The sequence below is a fragment of the Lasioglossum baleicum genome, chromosome 15 (assembly GCF_051020765.1).
Source record: "Lasioglossum baleicum chromosome 15, iyLasBale1, whole genome shotgun sequence".
NCBI classification, from domain to species: Eukaryota; Metazoa; Arthropoda; class Insecta; order Hymenoptera; family Halictidae; genus Lasioglossum; species Lasioglossum baleicum.
Window position 1 is genome coordinate 5,944,066 of NC_134943.1, and position 16,301 is coordinate 5,960,366.

General features: G+C 43.2%; 1 protein-coding gene and 1 long non-coding RNA gene across 4 annotated transcripts in view; one reads left to right on the plus strand and one right to left on the minus strand.

Annotated features, from left to right (window-relative positions):
- LOC143216145 (uncharacterized) overlaps positions 1 to 14,909 on the plus strand; it is a 26,693-nt gene extending 11,784 nt beyond the window's left edge. Inside the window, exon 4 of the long non-coding RNA XR_013010521.1 lies at positions 1,431 to 14,909. This is a non-coding gene — a long non-coding RNA (uncharacterized LOC143216145). The remainder of the gene's footprint in view (positions 1 to 1,430) is intronic.
- Positions 1 to 16,301, minus strand: part of LOC143216143 (sodium-coupled monocarboxylate transporter 1) — a 60,155-nt gene that overhangs the window by 43,210 nt on the left and 644 nt on the right. The window contains exon 1 of one of the 3 annotated variants that reach the window (XM_076438963.1): positions 14,894 to 16,297. The exons of the other annotated variants lie outside the window; for them this stretch is intronic. The gene's annotated coding sequence lies outside the window, so the exon portion shown is untranslated. Of the gene's footprint in view, positions 1 to 14,893; positions 16,298 to 16,301 lie in introns of those variants that run through there. 3 annotated transcript variants of the gene reach the window in all.

The following is a 16,301-nucleotide window of genomic DNA, read 5'->3' on the forward strand; positions in this document are numbered from 1 at the left end:
GCGCGAAAATTTAAAAATCGCGTAAGATAATGGGGCGTCGGGTACAAGCTAGTTGTCGGTAGAAGCGAGGGGGGCTCGGTTGTCTTAAAATGAACGTTTAATGGAGGGTCACGTACACGCGGGAACCGTGCCACTCGGCTCACGAACTCCATCCTTGCGGATCGAACGGGTTGCCGCATGCGGTATTAACTCCGAAATTAGCGAGTTCCTCGTGAAATAGCCACTCCCCGGCCGCCTGTGCCTAGATCTAATCAGCCTCGGGCCGAGAAGCCGCGAGCCACGCTGTAATTTGCGGGGAAGCGTGAGATAAGTCCCGAGCCGCTGTTATCAAGGTGAATCGCCTGGCCGACGATACCAATTCGCCATGGTCGCTACCACGGGATTCCGGGGGCACCGTGAATCCCCCTAACTCCTCTTGGCCTTTCTGAACCCCAGGCACTCCTTTACCACCAAGGGCCTCGTTAAGTATCCGAAATTAATTCGGGGGCCGCAATAAAAACAGAAGAAACACATTTTATAATTGTTATAATTTTAATATTTTAAGAAATCCAGTGTTGTCACAGGTTAGAAAACCATATATAAGTTAACGTTTTGGTCGAGCCTATTTGTCGACGGGCCGCGTGTTTGACATGCCTGCTGTACCCTAAACCATTGCAAAAATCAATTTTTAAATCTACACAAATAATTCCATCACTTATCTGTAAATGACCGGAAAATGAACGAGTCAATGAATCAATCATAAACATCCAGGTCAGGTACAAACGACACGTTCGTCGTAGCAGCACGTCTTCGCACCTGTTCCAGTTCGATGGAACCAGTTCGATCGAACCAGTGCTTCCCGTTTCCGGTGATTTATTTCTGTACGAAACCAATCGAACCGTCCGTATAAATAGCGGGCGACTGAAAAGCTCGCGAATCAACTTTAGTTTAATCGAATCGAGACGATAAGGTCGATCTCTCGCGCAATCACCGTGTTCGCCGGAGGAGTTGTCGGATATCGGTTTGCTTCATGCCCGCAATCATCATGCGCGGGAACATTCTGATACCGAAAAGAGATTGGCGAGCAGGAGGGAGGCGTGACCCGAAAAACTGTGACTCTATCGCTTGAATAGCCGCTGACGAGCGCGGCTAACAAGGTTTAACTTTTAAAGAGCGTGTATTATACAGAAGGCCGCAGGAAAGACGCGCGGATGCGGATGGCCACATGAGCCGAAACTTGTTTGTCGCGCGTGATTTCCGAAATTTGCCCCGCCATCGAATTTGCCGGAGGTTCATTCAAAAACTTCTGCCTCATTCAGCTCTCCAATTAACATTCAACTGTTTTAACCTTTTTGGGAATTAAATTTTTCTAATCGGAAATTTCAGTTTGAACATTTTTCTACGCAAACTGGATCAAATCAATTTTCTAACAATATTTTTACTGCTTACAGAGCCCCGGAAAGTAATACACTGACATCGCAACAGCAAGGAATCGACGCACCAGAAACTCGACCGTCTCGAGCTGTCTAATTGACGTTTATCATCGATGGGTATTGTATAACTGGCCACCAGATAAGTCGTCACGTGCGTGTCTGGCGAAACGCGTGAACAACGATCGGCAGCGCGTGATTTCCCTTGTTATCGTGTCCCCCAAATACCGAGACACTGTTATCAATTCCTCGTTTCGGGTATCTCGACTGCGTTCCTGGGCCCGTTGCTCCCGAAATTGTCACGATAAGGAGACCGAGAGAGAGTATAGTACACATAGAACCACTAGACGTATATTGTGTGTTCCCCGCTGTGACTAATTAATTACAATTAATAGGCGAAATTGCGAGGCCCCGGGTTCATATTATTATTATCGAAGTGTAGCAAGTGTCTCTCCGGCGATAACAAGAGAAACGAGTGTCTGATAAACGCGGAGGTCATTGGAACCGCGGATAAACTTTGCGAATTTCGTGGATTTTTGAGTCGCTTTGTGCCGGCTCATTTATCGTAGCACTAATATGTTAGGAGTATCAGGACAGTCGAATTTACTGGCCGAGATATTTTCTCTTACGACTATGTTTATTAGAATTCCTTTTCCAGATGTTTCGTTTAATTTTGCAGTCCCAGAAAGCGATTTCCAGAATTTGCATAATCTAACGACGCATCCCGCAGATTGTCGGGCAATCAAGTCTAATTTCACCAGTCTCACCGAGGGAGAGAAACAGAGGGGGGAGGAGAAAGAGAGAGCGAGACAAACGGCGAAGACAGTCGTGAGCGATTCAATGATTACGCGGAAGACGAAAATTGCACGCTACACCGCCGGTGGCGACCGTTCGCCGCCGTTAATGACACGTGTGAAACAAACGGCCGGATAAATAATTACCTTCGGTAATGGCTTTATTCCGGCTCGACCGGCGAACGGATAAAAAGCAACGTTGAGAACGAACAGGGTGACCAGTGGTCAGGATTCGAAGAGGATAGTTGCGCAACGCGCGCGCGATGAAATCCGCACCGGAGAACCGGCGCGGCGTGGTTCGTCGCGTGCTGCGCTGACCGTGTAATTGGAGTTCTCCCAGGCACAAGGCTATCGCCGACTCTTTGTTTCTTTTTTCGTAGATCTGTAGATCTCGGGGAAGCCCATCGATCTCAGCCTCGGTCGTTCGTCGAACGCGATACGTATACAGGGTGGTTCGTAACTGCTGGAAAAAACCAACTCTTGATTACGCCAACACAATACATTGATCGGTTGACAAAGGCTATTACCACCGAATATAAGATTTTATTTGATCTCTTTTAATTAAAATTTGTCTATAAAAATTCGACTTATGTTTCATCACACCGTATACATACTATACGGACACGGATTTACCGTTTACATTCCAAGTCGGAGTCCAATCAATCCGCGCCGGAATCAATTCTCGCACCAAAAAAATGGGCACCCGGAGCCCGTCTCTACGTTTCGCTCATCAATTTCGCTACTTTTCGGCCCATTGATTGATAGCGCGAGCAGTTCCGTTGGCGGAAAACCGATCCGCAATTTTGCGGCAGGGGATCTCTGCACAGGTGAGATTAATTTAGCTGTTTAAATTGTTTAGACCGCTGGCGGCAGAACTGCGCGCAGCAGATGTACAGGAAGGAAATATACACGGCGTCGTGTTGAGTCATTGTAGCAATTTTATAATGCAAAACGAATCGAAACGAGGCCATAAGACCATAATAAACGAGGTCCGGTGTCCACAAGCAAGGACTTCAACGTGTCGCGCGAGGAAGCCGGTCCGCGAAAGATTTTAATATCGCTTAATAACGGCGAAGTCTCGCTTATAATGCCAGTTTAACCCCATATTAGAATGTACGCGATTCTCCTTCGGCTAAGTTTAAAAGATAACGGTGGAAGTTAGCTCAATTTGGTGACGACGGGCCCCGTGCTCTCGCCTCGAAACTGAAAACCGAGCAGATATGAAAGGAGAATGGAGGGTCCGTTCCGCGGGGTAGACGAGACACAACGTTTCTGCGATGGGAATTTGTTTCGGCTGAACTTAATTAAACTTCTTAATGATATTCAGAGCCCGTTCGCGTCTGAAACTTTCATTTAATTCACGTCCGTTCTTGTTTGCGCAATTAAATTTCTTTATCCGGGATGGAGCGTACTTCTCTGCGAATCCCAGCTCGCTATTCAACTTCTAATCGGATCGGGAATGTTTACAGTTTAACTCTTTCTGTTTCTACGTCGAATCAGTTTCGACGCTGCCTTTCGCACATCGATTTATTCATTTTTGCACTGAGCTACTTAGTTTTCTGATTTTCGCCAGGTTCGTTGATAATGCCTGCCCGTTTGTCGTCTTTAGGAGGCTGTCAAAATTCGAAAAAGTTTATTTTCGCGTGACTGTGGTACATATAATTACTATGCCATCTTCGGCGTGGTTTCAGCGCTTATTCATCGGCCGCCGTTTGAAAACCGTGTTTCCGGTTGCGCAACCAACTGTTTATTGGCAGCGGTGTTTACACTCACGAGCACGAACGGAGTAGAACTCAAGAATAGTAAAAAATCGACAATCGGTGCAGGGAACGCAAACAATGGCGCAGCTATTTACGCAATTGCACCCTGCGCTCCTCGGAGTCGACTACCGCGTTGCGTGTACCGAGGTACAAAATATGTATACAAAAATGCTCCTCTTGCAGTGTCGATGCCCCTTCTTAGCCTGCTTCAAAGCGAATTCAACCTCCTCGACGAGATCTTTTGAATTCTTTTTCTTGCCAACCCATTGGCTTGTTTCTCTTGCTACTGCATTCTTCGGGAATACCTTATTTTTTAATAATTCGCTGGGGAACAGAGGGTTGTGCAGCTTTTTTCTACTTGTTTCGGTCGGAGCAAGTCTGCGTTCGCTTTGAAGATTAAATGTGGGGCATCTGGAGGGTTGGGTTGTTCTCTTTTGCAATCGATAATCTTTTCAATGTTCGTCCTTAGAGAGAAATAAATTTAAAATGATTTTTATTTGTGAACTTGAAACAGGAAGTTATTTGCTGAATGCAGTTTGAGATCTTCATTAGCAGACTGAGTCGACCATTTGATATGACGAAGTTAATAAACCTCAATTACTTAGCGGAGTGATGAGATGTACATCATTTATTAACGCTTTGGTTGTCGTCAGTGTAGTATGTATACTTATCAGTCGTAACAAGATCTATCAGTGGAGTGGGTAAGTCCATCTACGGGGCAAGTCCGTTAATTGGCTATTTTTATTATAATATGAACGAAATTTCTCTAGCTTGTATTTATCAATGTAGTATAAGTTAGTATGAACTATTCTACATAGATGTCGCCCAAGAATAAAGGTGTTTTCCTCGCTTAAATCAACCAATGCCAAAGAGTCACGTGCGAGGTACACGCACAACTTTGAGGTTACCCTGAACGTGCAATAGTTAACAAGTTATTAATATATTCTGTGTTGTCATTTTAGGTAAGTACAACAAATATTGATGTAGGTTTACATTAAATAAACCGTTTTCATTGTATTTTTTAAAATTTATTGAGAAAGGCACTAAGATGATCTTGCCCCGTAAATATTACTACACGGGGCAAGTCCGTACTATCACGGTGGGGTTAGTCCGTACTATATGGGTAACTATAAAACAACAATATATTTAATGCAATAAAAAGCATTTTGTAGCAGGCTTGATAATAATTCGTTTCTTGCCCCGTAGCCCTTGAAACAAGGTTCGAAAGCAATTTTAACTCTCAGAGACGGACTTGCCCCATTTTCGGGGCTATTTGACACCTTGTACAATATCCTATCAAAATGATAATTTTCAAGCAAAATTAGAATCCTACATTATAGTAATTCATCAGTAATAACTGTGGCAAGAGTTTAGCACCAAGAACGTTAAGTTTTTACATACCAGACTGAAAATACATCAGTTTAAAGTCCAACTTTGCAAAAACTAGGGCGGACTTACCCCACTCCACCTTAAGGCCAACTGAAAGGAAGACAAAAATTTATGGACGCGAATGAATAAATTAATTTAGTGATTTGGAAAGCATATAGAAGTTGAAGGTGTGTCCAACATAAAAGAAAAATAGTAATCCAGTTTTCTCTGTGATCAATTTTGGGAACTTCTCGTAAACACAACGTAAATGACCAGAAATCGTGTTTGCAACACTGGATACTCAGCAAATGGCGTTGAAACACACGTAACTAGGAGTGAGAAAATTTAGGAACGAGAGATCCGGAGGTCCAGCAAATATCTACAGAGAGCACGGAATCTGGATCCTCGCTCGGTCAAGGGGTTGACGGGTCAACAAATCTCGCCGGTGGAAAAGATGCGAGCGCTGCCCCGTGGAACAGACACAACAACCGCTCCCTCAGGCGAGCGCACCTCTCGTACGCAAATATTTGCTGCCTGTAACGGGATATCGAAATCGCAAGTCGAGCGTACGTGCCGGGACTGACGATCCCACAAGCCCGTTTCGCGATGGATACGAAGGAAATTACTAGAACTGTTAAGTTCTTCCTTGAACGGGAAGTGGTTGTCACGGCCGATAGCTTCTCGGGAATGAAAATACCCCTGGACACAAGCGAGCTCGTGGGAAACCCTGAAATTATTTTACAGCTTTCATTCGGAAAAAGAGAGGGAGTGTCAATATGTTCTACATATCTAAAGAAATATACAATAAATGTACTTTGTGAATGTCCCGATTAATTAAGGGTTAGAAGGGTTAACTGCAATCCATTATAATGAAATTCTTTAGTTATAAAACACGATGGTAGAAGTTTTCCTCACAGCTTTGGAGCTGTCTTCTTTTAACAGAAACAAAGGACAGAAATATAATCCGATTATGAATAATACATAGTTCTCAAGCTTCTGTAAAAGTCTACCAGATTCATGTTTAATGAAACAACTCGAGGGAACACACACACACACACGCGCGCGCGCGCGCTGTTCCACGAATTATATTTTATTCTCCGCGGTACTAAACATTTTCCGACCTCGCATATATATAAAAACCGATCGAGAATCACAATAACTGAAAATTCAACACGGGTGACAATTAGCTCAGCACCGTAGCACAGAAATTTGTACTGCAATATTTGAATGTGTTCAGTTTACAATATCCCGAGATCAACAATAAAACGACTGCAAAACCGGAAAGAACGTTGACAGATTTTCGTCGAGCGACCATCGAATGATATTACCGCACGAATCGATTCAAACCTGGAAACCGCAGGTGTCCCGTTTACACAATATAATAATATGTATATTCATTAATTACGGTTGTTTATTTCGTTCGTGCTGCATCGTATAAAATATATTATCTATTTATCAAATAATCGACGGGTCATGGGATGTCCGTGCTGTTCCACAGCGAAAGACTGCATCGATCCGACCAATGCGCTGGGGAACGAGTCAGCATTCCTGGTAGAAAGAGCTCGTAGATCACTCCATGCTGTTCATAATAAATTTAAATAATATTTCAGAACTGAATTAAATACGTAATTACACTCTTAATTTATTGACGGAGACGCCAGAAAGATGAAAACGATTCCCGAGTATCGTAGAGTCGTTAATATAAATTAAGCTCCTATCATTTCGTGAAAAAAAATCGTGCGACAATAAATCGTTCATTCTCCTGAGAAAAATTGTTTCGGGCTACATTTAATGGAAAACTGAAGACTTGTTTTTACATGTTTTTTCGAAAATTGTACAAATTCAAACATCTGTAAAATCGTTGACACTAAAACAATTGGTGTACGATTTCCTTAAACCGTTTTACGAAACAAACACAAGGTACTTACAAGTTCACACGTATGAAGCCCAAATTAGACACAAAAGCATTAATCACATTACTCACACATTCTCTTAGAACACACAAACAAAATCCAAATTTCGATCTGATATAATTCAAATGAATAAAATTTCAATGCACTCGCTTCCAGAGCTAAATCGTGACTACATCACCTCTGACAGCTCTCGACAACAAACACCTGAGTCAGCGTGTGTTTGTATTTTTTTTTCCGCTAGAGTATCGGTTTCACTATATTATGGTTATTCTTGTCAAACACTGAATCCTCGGGCCTGGAAAACAGTTATAGCCGTCGATAGGATCGCAGCTGACCCGGCTCGAAATTCACAGTTCTCGGGGAAATCCGTTCCCGCCCTCGCAAACCCGAAACCACCCCCGCCACGGCCGGAACCGTCAACCCCCTTTCGGTGACCGAATGAAGGGAAATGTATGCGAGTCAACGATTAAACCGGTGAAGCGCGACGAGCCACTTTGGCTGGTGTTTTTCGGGGGGGCCGAGCTAACTTTGCCTCAGCTCGAAACTTTTTAATTAATCCTCCGACCGGTCGGCTAATTCGGGCCCGGGGATATGCGCCATCATGAGGACGAAGGACCAACCCCTTCCGCCCTTCGTGGTCACACGTGATTTGTGCTACGCTCGAACGAGCCCAAAGTGGCTGCAAGCTTTTTCCGGTCGAATTAAAAGCTTCTTGTTACGGATCCCTTTCTTGTTTCAAACCTGGCACACCGAAAATCGGGTCTGTGTTTGTTTCGTGGACTACTGCATTATTCAAAGAAGAGTCTCCCTTTTTTGGTAATGAAAATAATTTTTTCTATTACTGTATATTGTAATTGGATTCTTTAGGAAGATCTCTGTGAAATTTTATGTTATAATTCATGATATTTTCGAAGTTATAACTTCGAATTGCGAAAGTCCTCTTAAAGTATTATAAAATTTAATATTTGGACTTGTAAATAGCTGCCATTCCTCATAAAATAATTTTTCCCTGCACCCTAACCCGTCAAGACAACCCCAGTATCATATCCCCCGGCATTTCACCCCAGAATTTGATCACTATCGTTTCCATAAGGGTTGCAGGCTGTATCTGCTTCGCGTTTTCCTCTCGATTGACTCGTTTATTAGTCAATAACTCTTCCACTAATCATCCAATCGACTCGTAACCCGGCACCCACATAGAAAGTGAGTCACACAATAGAACTTTCGAACTACCCTCCCCCATCGATTCTACTTCCCCGTTGAGCAGAAGTTTCCGTTTGATTCCTCGACGTGGAATCAATTTCATCGAAAATTTCAATTAGAGCATTCCGTCGCAGAATTCTCGGCGGAATTGCCGAGCGCCGCCGAACGGTAATGGACGAAGACGGTGAGTGGGGAAAGCGCGAAGGCAGTGGCTTGGGAAGACGGTGAAAAGTTAATGCCCGGCTATTGTCGCGCGAACTGTATTTTTATCGCGCTCTTTCAGCTTCGCAAAGCGAGAGCCTTGAGTGTCTCTACGTGTATAGACTCGGGATAGAGATGGATGGACGGATAGATGAAGAGAAAAGGAGAAAGGATGACAGCGAATGTTGCCGGGGAACTCGACAGCGCGTCTTCGTCGTCGTCGTCACGACGCAAAGTGCGCTTCCCTGTTTTAATAAACAAGCTCCCACTGTCGAAGCATCTTTTGTATTACAGTTGACGCACAGCCTTCCACGGCGACGACAAGAAACAAGCGTTCTAATTAAAGGACTAAGTGATGCTTCTCCCAATGAAAAACCGGGTCGACGACGGGAACTGTGAATGACTAGGTCCGGGGCTGATGTCGTTAATCGTTAAACCTCGCTGGACCCTCCGGAACCAGAGCGTGAGACGTTGCCAGACGAGATTTATTATTTTTAATTTTACCGATTTTGTCGGAACGTTCTCCGGGAACATTGTCACTTCACATTAAAGGGGAAGTCTAAAGCTGGATTAATTCCGGGTAATTATTTAGCATGAAAATGCTGGTAAGACAGCGACTAAATTAAATTGAATTGACTTCGTTCTAGTTGATGAACATTTTTAAGGATCACACACACACACACACATTTTGCACAGATATATTAAAATGATTCATTTTCGCGCAGTAACGCTTTTGGAAATGATCGTGCACAGCCTATATAATTAAAAAGTTGACGAGCCGGGTGCCAGAAGATTCGGTCGACGTGATTTCATAATGGGTCCACGCGGACCCATCCTTTGCCTCGTCTCGATTAAATCATCTACACGTTGTACAGGAGCCTGCGGGGTACTTTTGTCGAGCTATACCATTCGTCCCCGACTGGCATGACCGCCGAGTAATTTTCGCGATGACTTAATCCGACGAATCCGTTCACGAACCCGTCCCGTTTCGCTCGAACAGCGGCTATCGATCGTTCCCGATGGGCGGAGCTGTGCAAAAGGCGAGCTCTGTGAACGCGTGTACATCATAGGGAGAAAAAGAAATAGGAAAATCGGTCACGGGAAGGTGCAATTCGCCTGAAATTCCTGGCGAACGGATAAAAAAGAGGGGGTGTGGTGCCCGGCTAATTGAATACAGAGTTCTCTTGTTACAGAGACCAAGCCCCGGGAAAAAAGTGTTGCGATACGTAGGGGGGCTGGTACGCGTTCGAATGGAGAAAAACTGTGCGGAATAAAATTCTTCCTCTGCGAGGCCAACGCAACGTTGCCCGTCAAACGGTATCGTATCTCGCTCGGCGAAATCGAAACAGAGTGTTACAGAATAATTGCTCGGCTCAGAGGCGGAACACGCGAATTAAGAACTTTTATAATCATTTTAAAAAGCGTTACAAATCGCCCGTGAAACGACGTCGCCTGTAAAACATTTTTTGATTCGGAGATTTCGATGCAGAAATTAATTCGTGACCATGAACAATTGAGGAACTTTGAAACTACGCAGCTACGTGTAAAGAAATCATACGACATTGTTTCTATGTTTGTTTTAAAGAGTAAAGTGCCTACTCTCAGTTTACAATTACTGAAATTCGATTTCTCCAGCCCAATCCTTAATTTATTTTACGTTAGGTTGAAACCATCAGCAAAGTGTTGGAGTTTTCTGTTCACAAGTGAATAAACGATCAAGACAGAGTTGGGCAAAAATTTAATCAACGATTGACGATTAACTTCATCAATCGATTGAATCAATCGGCGATTTTTCGAAGATTCCTTTGTTTAATCAATGATTGACGATTAACTTCATCAATGATTTTTCGATGATTCCTTCTTTTAATCAACGATTGACGATTAACTTCATCAATCGATTGAATCTATCGTCGATTTTTCGATAATTTCTTTTTTTTTAATTGTACACATTAATCAATCAATCATGATTAAAGTTTTAATCGATTAATGCCCAACCCTGGATCAAGATTCCTGTTTCAGCATTCAGCGAGGGAAATATCAAGTGCACCAAATAAGCGAGAAGGCGAACAAAGAAACAAAATCGAAACGAAAGTGCGACAGCGAACAGTACGGAGAAGACATTTACAAATAAATTGGGAAAGTGACGTGGGTCGAAGGAGCAACGTCCAAATCTCTCCCCTTTCGCGGCTCAATTTCCTCAAGCTGTTCAATTATCTTGTTCCCAACACACGTAGACAGGAGAAGGATGTCGGCAGCCACATTTATTTCTATCACGAGCGAGAGAAAAGGGCTCTGCGCTTTGTGCTTGTTCGGCCAGAAACTTCCACGGGGCATTAATAAAGAAAATTTCTTCTAGTAGTTACAACCCGGCCAGATTTCATCTCAGGACCGAAACGGAGCCTCCTTAATATTCATACTTTCGAAGGTCCGTGCTTTTTTCTACAGCCACTGTCGTTGCCCGCGGCGCGAACTTTTCGCAATGGTCGTCTATGAAACGGGAGACAACCAGCACATCTGACGGCATAAAAAAAATGCTTAACGCGTGCCACGGTCAGCACGACTCGGCTCTTTTTTTGTTCTATTATTTTTTATGGGTTTCCTTTTTTTCAGGACCCGGTTCTACCCGCTGCGGCAGACCGGATTCGCGTTATCAAATTCCTAAGCGGGCTTTTATTACCCTGCATTTATTCTTTCGAGTGCGGTGAATTGCCTGCGAGCATTTTTAGTGAATGCAGATTTTTGTTTCATTTAAAGTAGTATTGATAAAGTTCAAAGTGTGGTGTCGAACCACAGTGTGGGTCTTTGCATAAAATTAAAGTTTTCCGTCTGTGCAAGAATATTTTTAAAATTCTTCTTGTAGTTCCACCGTGTGATGTTTCTTCTGTTCATTTTGTGCTGAATGCACGAACGAGAACAGTACGGTGGATTCTCGATAATTTTCTGGGCGAACGAACGAGAGAAACGAGGGTCGATGGTCCATGGGAACAAACGAGAGCCGATTCGTCCCATGGGAGGAATCCTCGCCATGGCGCCAAGCCGTAGGAAGTTCGTTTCCTCCGCAAACCTGTTTTCGCGCCTCTACGGACAGGTAAACACGTGTCGCGTGAAGGACAAGAGGAGTTTGAGCGTCGCACGTCTATTTCTCGAGTTCGCTATATCGATAACTATTTTTACACTCGGAACGCAGACTGACCGGCCAGTTTGGCGACGATCTTCTGCCTCGAACTATTCGAGGTTGATGCAATTCTGCGCGTGGTTTTCGTTTGGGACAGACGCTTTCTCTCGGAGAGCTCTTTCTCTTGTTCCCTCTACGAAAAAGATGAGTTCGTCGTGATTTTATAAAAAGAATAATTAGTCAGCTCATGAATATAAATCCCAGTATTGTTAGAATACAAAAAGGATAAGAAACGGTAAATACTGGTTTCTTACAACTAAATGTCTCACAGTTCCAGAATAATTTATCAGTAACAGTACTTCTCTTCTGATGCCGGTAACACATTAACAACCGAAAGCGAACAAGGAAACGAATTAAGTCGGCATTCAATCTAATCACGCAAAGCTTAAGGTTTGACAAATTGACTCTTAAAGATTCTGCTGACGTATGCCTTAGGATTAATGGAACTAGTATCTACGTCTAGAATCTTCCTTATCTCGGGCTTATTATTCTACTGGTTGGAAAATAAGCAGACACACTCTGTAAAATAAGTCTCCGTACACCCTTTAAAACAGAATAACTTTTTTATAATTGTACCAAACGATCTGATTATTTGTAGCAATTAGAAGCATTAGTTTACTAGATGATCTGCAAAAAAGATTTTCCAAAAATTACAATTGATCGGGTTACATGCAAAAATAAAAAAAGCATTTTCTGAAACTTTTTTATTTGGGTCCCCAATGAAAATTTAAAATATATGTTTTGTAGATCCATGTTAGTTATATACATGCTGAAAATTTAATCGAAATCGGTTGACGCAGGAAAAAACGACACGCGTCGAAAGATGTACGATTCTGTGGATTTTAAGCAGAAACTGATCAAAAGTCGTGTAAAACTACGGTTTTCACCTATTTTAACCACTTGTAGCTCGTGTGTATGGCAATCGATTTCGATGAAATTTTCAGCAGGTGTGTAACTACTATAGATCTACAAAACATATATTTAAAATTTTTATTATTAAGGGCCCAAATAAAAAAGTTTTGAAAAGTGCCTTTTTTATTTTTGCATGCAACCTTGTAAATTGTAATTTTTAGGAAATATTTTTTGCACATCATTTAGTAAACCAATGCTTCTAATTGCTTACAAAACATCAAGTCATTTGGTATAATTATAAAAAAGTTATTCTGTTTTAAAGGGTGTACGGAGACTTATTTTACTGATTGTGAGTGTATCTTGCCAATTACATAGACAAATTAATGGAAAAAATAGACTATTCACCTTCCTTAGCCCGAAGATAATTACTTGTAAAATGTCTATTGACAACAACGATGCCGAAATTCGATAAAATCATACTAATTTGTGCAATGAAATAAAATGTTGAACACAAAATCGGAAATTCATTGTTCGGGCCGTAAAAGTGGCGAAACGAGAATGAATCGATGGATCCGCGCCTGGGACGCGATCAACCCGGGAAGAGAATGGTTTCATCCCGGAGGCCGTTCATTATTCTTTGTTCTTTTCTATAATTTCGTTCCATTATCGCGGTCGGACGCGCGAGTGCAACGGAGGCGAGTCTCGCGTTTGTTTTAATTTATCCGCGCGCTCGTCGTTTTTCCCTTAATCTAAATATAAAGGCTGGCCGGAGGGAAATGGCGAAAATAAAATGGCGGTGTTCGCGGAAGAGCGGCGAAAACCGGCAGTGAGGGGCACTGAGGGGAGAGGGGTGTTAGAGGCTCGCGATTCCGCGGCGTGTTATGCATTTCTAGAGGGAATTTCAGCGCGGCACAATAGAAAATCACGCGACACGAATAATCATGCCTGAAATCCGGCCGGCTGATCGCGTTCCTCGATGCTAATGGCTAATATCCGAGCGTTTCCTGCCCAGAATCCGTATCTACCAATCGAACAAATTTGCGAGTATAATGAGACTCGTAGGTACGCTCGTTTCATCCCGAAGAGGCCTGTGCACGCGTGCACAAGCGTAATGCGCGCGCTCTTGCAAATGACCGCCGAGCGGGACGAAGAATCCCGGAGCGGAACTCGAGCGTTTTCCATTCCGAATGTATGCGATTCCATTCGATTTGCCAAAGAGCGCTACGAGGTGCGTAAGGAACACGCTAGAGCATTTAGTCGTGCCGAAATATTCGCACCTTTGGCTACATTAAGCGTAGAAATTGATTAAAGAAAGTTTTCCGCTCTCGTTGCACCGCACATCTTATCTGCCATTTTAAATCACTGTCCGGAAATTCCACGTCGGAAGGAGAAAAATAATATTTCGCGTACTTCTTTCGTATCATTATCGCATTCGTGTTTCTTCCCTGGGAAGCGTTGCAGAATAAATTGTCAAAGGGGTGTTTTATTAGATTTTAAATATTCCTTTATGGAATGAACGAAAAGATCTCATAAAATGTCTCGCTCTTTCCGTATTCGAAGGAGACTGTTCGGAGATGTAATGGTTCAATCAGATTTTCCTGTGTCATTTCTTTTGCTTCGTAGCAAATTTTAAATATATGTATTTCTTTAATATATATACAACGAAGTATTACTAATAACAATATTAGCAGGCCAGTTTAATCTTAATCATAAAATAAAACGTGTTCGATCGAGGAAGCGTAATTCAGCGTACACATTTTATAAATAATTCATCAATAACCACAGATGTTCATGCAAAGGGGAATTTTACAGCTCGACCTTCTCATCTACATAATCCTAAGCGAAAGAGACGTCTATTCATCTTATTAAACATTCTATGAGCCACTCAATATAACAAAAAGAAGCTTCCCAAATTGTTTACGTGAACTGTGCAACCTATTATGCTAAACGGTCGATCAGTCTACCGGTTATCGTAAAACGGAGGTCGATATCTACAGATTCTCATTATGTAAAATACAGTAAAAATCATACTAATAAAAAAATAATTATATTTCTCCGTGGATTTTGAAGTATATCGTCGATATCTCAGCCGGCGCCGAATCGCGAAAAATCGATCGATTAATTTGCATTCGAGAAGCATCCCGAGGATCTGTGGAACATCGTTTCAGTAAACACGGCGCGTCGCAGAAGGAGAAACGAGGGACAAAGAAGCAGTTACCTCTTCGGTCCTCTTAATCCGAGTTCAACGACGCCTCCGCACGGTGGATCCTCTCATTCCCGAGCGTGCCGCGTGTCCAGCATCCGTTCGAGCCGAGTCCTGGGCCTCGTCAAAGCAACGAACCCGATATCTCGAAGCTTCGCGAAAGCCGAGTTACCTTCGAGGACCTCCGTGTTCCCGTACAAAGGAACGGACCAGCTCCGTGACACGTCCGGTCGATTCCGAACTCGAACAACACCCGAAAAATTCGTTTCCCCTTCCTGGAACCCTCTGTCCCTTTTTCTGGCGCCAGTTCTCACTTATAACTTCAGCCACAATAGCTCACAATCATCTATTGTACATGATCCAACAGCATTGTACTAAAATATCTTCTAAAATTGTCCACTGATAAAATTGTTCTACAACTTTTATACAAACAATGAATTTCAATTATTTCACGATTTCCAGGCCACTCTACACAACAAGTCCTACTATCTAAACTCCTCAAGTCCTCCTACAATTCACTATACTGACAAACAATCACCGCAAACGTCAACAGACCCGATAGAGCGTTCACGCCCGAACTGCTGGACCCTCGAAGTAAAAATTTTAAGGGGATTAGGCGAGCAGCGTTTCGGGGCACTTCGTGGATCAAAAAGGGACACTGTGGAGCCCGAGGAGAGCAAGAGAGAAGGGAAGAGAGGGCACAGAAACAAGTCGTGGGACGAGAAAAACGGGTAGACCCGTAGCAATCGGTGGAAGAGAGACGGAACTCTACGCGGATGGAAACGGAGAGCGAGAATCGAACCTTGTTGGTTCGTGGTGGAAGGCCAGAGGGGTAGGAGGACGAAACTGGACTCGTCCTCGTTAATTCACTCAAACAGACGTGCTCGACTGGTTCGTTAGCTCGATCGAGTTGCATTGCAATAAGCAGTCGCTTGTACGTGGCCCGAGAAGTCCGCGGGACACGTTTCCCGCCGTGATGCGACACCGGAAACGCGTGTATCGGGAAACGTACCCGGCATGCGCCGCGGCCGAAAACCCCTCCAATCGAACCACCGACTCTCGCTTGACAAAAAAATTCGAGCCGAGAATTTCCATACCGGCCAGCGCCGTTCGGGTTTAATCTGTGCTTTCAAGGAGATTCGATTAGAGTCTGCGATTTTTTCGGCAAACCCCAGGCACCGTTTCTGCAGTTTGCTGTTTTCCTTTGAACCGATTACGGTGTGTGCCGGTGGTTCGTGCGGGGTTATCGCGGTTAATGGACGTTTTCGATTGAGAGGGAATTGCAGAGATTCAGAATGGTAAATGCACGAATGTGTAAATTTATGATAACATGTACTTGAATCAAGGAATACACTAAAAAAGTTCTTATACATCGATCTGATAAAATCTGGATTCTGTCGAAATATTTTAAAAATAAAATAAA